The sequence below is a fragment of the Cupressus sempervirens genome, chromosome 2 (genome assembly GCF_028749045.1).
Source record: "Cupressus sempervirens isolate cs-2001-9-10 chromosome 2, ASM2874904v1, whole genome shotgun sequence".
NCBI classification, from domain to species: Eukaryota; Viridiplantae; Streptophyta; class Pinopsida; order Cupressales; family Cupressaceae; genus Cupressus; species Cupressus sempervirens.
This window is the reverse complement of record NC_143119.1, coordinates 558,692,412-558,695,268: the sequence shown is the minus strand read 5'-3', so window position 1 is coordinate 558,695,268 and position 2,857 is coordinate 558,692,412. Positions and strand designations below refer to the sequence as shown.

The window sequence follows — 2,857 nt, the reverse complement described above, 5'->3', positions numbered from 1 at the left end:
CCCCACCCGGAATTTGGCACTTGGGAGATTTTCTCGCCCTCGCGCAAATTACAAACCCCACCCGCCTCAGAGTCAAAAAAGGTTTTATGAATCGAGGCGACAGAGGGCTGAATCTCAGTGGTTTTCTTCACTTTGACATTCAGAGCATTGGGCAGAAATCACATTGCGTCAGCATCCGCAGGGACCAACGCAATGCTTTGTTTTAATTAAACAGTCAGATTCCCCTTGTCCGTACCAGTTCTGAGTCGACTGTTCGCCGCCTAGGGAAAGCCCTCCGAAGGGGGCGTCCTGCGTCCGTCGCCCGATCGGCACACGACGGCCTGCCCTCGCCGCGGGAGTAGCTCGGGCAGGCTGCCAACAGCCCACAAGTTCGAGGCACAGACCCCTAGGCCCAGCCCTTAGAGCCAATCCTTTTCTCGAAGTTACGGATCCATTTTGCAGACTTCCCTTACCTACATTGTTCTATTGACCAGAGGCTGTTCAAATTGGAGACCTGATGCGGTTATGAGTATGACCGAGCGTGAACGGTACTCGGTCCTCTAGATTTTCAAGGGCCATCGAAGGCGCACCAGACACCGCGGGACGTGCGGTGCTCTTCCAGCCGCTAGACCCTATCTCCGGTTGAACCGATTTCAGGGTGGGCAAGCTGTTAAAAAGAAAAGATAACTCTTCTCGGGGTCCCCACCGACGTCTCCAGATTTCCTAATGTTGCCGTCCGCCGCCACGTCCCGGTTCAGGAATATTAACCCGATTCCCTTTCGATGATCACGCAAAGTGTGCCCTTGAAATAGGGTTTCCCCATCTCTTAGGATCGACTAACCCATATCCAAGTGCTGTTCACATGGAACCTTTCCCCAGTTCAGTCTTCAAAGTTCTCATTTGAATATTTGCTACTACCACCAAGATCTGCATCGGGGGCCGGTCCACCCAAGCTCACGCCCAAGGTTTCGCAACAACCCCCGCGTCCCCCTACTCATCGGAGCCTGGCACTTGCCCCAACGGCCGAGTATAGGTTGCACGCTTCAGCGCCATCCATTTTCGGGGCTAGTTGATTCGGCAGGTGAGTTGTTACACACTCCTTAGCGGATTTCAACTTCCATGACCACCGTCCTGCTGTCTTAATCAACCAACACCCTTTGTGGGATCTGGGTTAGCACGCAATTTGGCACCGTAACTCGGCTTTCGGTTCATCCTGCATCACCAGTTCTGCTTACCAAAAATGGCCCACTTGGAGCTCGCGATTCCGTGGCGCGGCTCAACAGAGCAGCCTCGCCGACTTACCTATTTAAAGTTTGAGAATAGGTCGAGGGCGTTATGCCCCCGATGCCTCTAATCATTTGCTTTACCCGATAAAACTCGCACGTGAGCTCCAGCTATCCTGAGGGAAACTTCGGAGGAAACCAGCTACTAGACGGTTCGATTAGTCTTTCACCCCTATACCCAAGTCAGACGAACGATTTGCATGTCAGTATCACTGTGGGCCTCCACCAGAGTTTCCTCTGGCTTCACCCTACTCAGGCATAGTTCACCATCTTTCGGGTCCCAACAGGTGTGCTCGCACTCGAACCCTTCACAGAAGATCAGGGTCAGTTAGCGGTGCACCCCCCGAGAGGGGATCTCACCATCAGCTTCCTTGCGCCTCGTGGGTTTTCCCAACCTGCCAACTCGCACACATGTTAGACTCCTTGGTCCGTGTTTGAAGACGGGTCAGATGGAAAGCCCACTGGCCAGTGCCAAGAGCGCACAGGTGCCCGAGAGCCCGCCGTAAAGGTACGCGCATCGCTCCTCGACCGCCGCGACAGAAGTATTTGTGCAACCAAAAGGTCGTGCTTGTGCCGCCGCGACAGCCTGTGCTGGCACGTCCCCCGAACCGAGCGGCAGGCCGGCTCACACTGTTTCGCATCCGACCGGGGCACATCATCGGCCTCCATCCGCTTCCCTCCTGCCAATTTCAAGCACTCTTTAACTCTCTTTTCAAAGTCCTTTTCATCTTTCCCTCACGGTACTTGTTCGCTATCGGTCTCTCGCCCATATTTAGCCTTGGACGGAATTTACCACCCGATTAGGGCTGCATTCCCAAACAACCTGACTCGCCGACAGTGCCTCGTGGTGCGACAGGGTTCGGGCCCGACGGGGCTCTCACCCTCTCCGGCGCCCCCTTCCAGGGGACTTGGGCCTGGTCCGTCACTGAGGACGCTTCTACAGACTACAATTCGACAGGCGCGGCCGTCGATTTTCATGCTGGGCTCTTCCCGGTTCGCTCGCCGTTACTAGGGGAATCCTGGTAAGTTTCTTTTCCTCCGCTTATTGATATGCTTAAACTCAGCGGGTACTCATGCCTGACTTGGGGATGCGATAGAGATGCAGCAATGCCCACACTGCGGCGGGCCGCTGAGCCCAGAATAAAGTTCCTTGCGAGGAATCATTCGATCGGCGCAAACCAACGCCGGCCTTTGCGAGCCACCGCTCGTCGCGACGGATCGACGGACCTCGTGCTCATTTCAGCCGAGCACGCGCCACTTGCGGACATGGACGGCCATCTCCGCTCCTTGTCGGGGAGGGAAAAATTTTGCAGTGCAACGCCCAAGTAGACGTGCCCTTGGCCGAGGCCTTGGGCGCAACTTGCATTCAAAGACTTGATGATTCACGGGATTTTGCAATTCACACTAAGTATCGCATTTTGCTACATTCTTCATCATGGTGAGAGCCGAGATATCCATTGCCGAGAGTCATGATTTTGTTTTTTTTTTGCCTTTCGGTGACCCAAGAATGGAAGGCGCTGGCTCGCGCTTCGTTCTTTGGATTTCTAAGGTGCGCGATGCACCCATGTGTTGTTGGGTGTTGACACATCCCGAAC

At 54.7% G+C, this 2,857-nt stretch overlaps 1 non-coding gene and 1 pseudogene across 1 annotated transcript; both read right to left on the bottom strand.

Moving 5' to 3' along the window:
* Positions 1 to 467: 467 nt before the first annotated feature.
* Positions 468 to 2,330, bottom strand: LOC149573920 (25S ribosomal RNA; annotated as a pseudogene).
* Positions 2,331 to 2,577: 247 nt separating this feature from the next.
* Positions 2,578 to 2,731, bottom strand: LOC149573919 (5.8S ribosomal RNA). The gene has a single exon (XR_016361199.1). It is a non-coding gene; the product is annotated as a 5.8S ribosomal RNA (ribosomal RNA).
* Between the last annotated feature and the right edge of the window lie 126 nt (positions 2,732 to 2,857).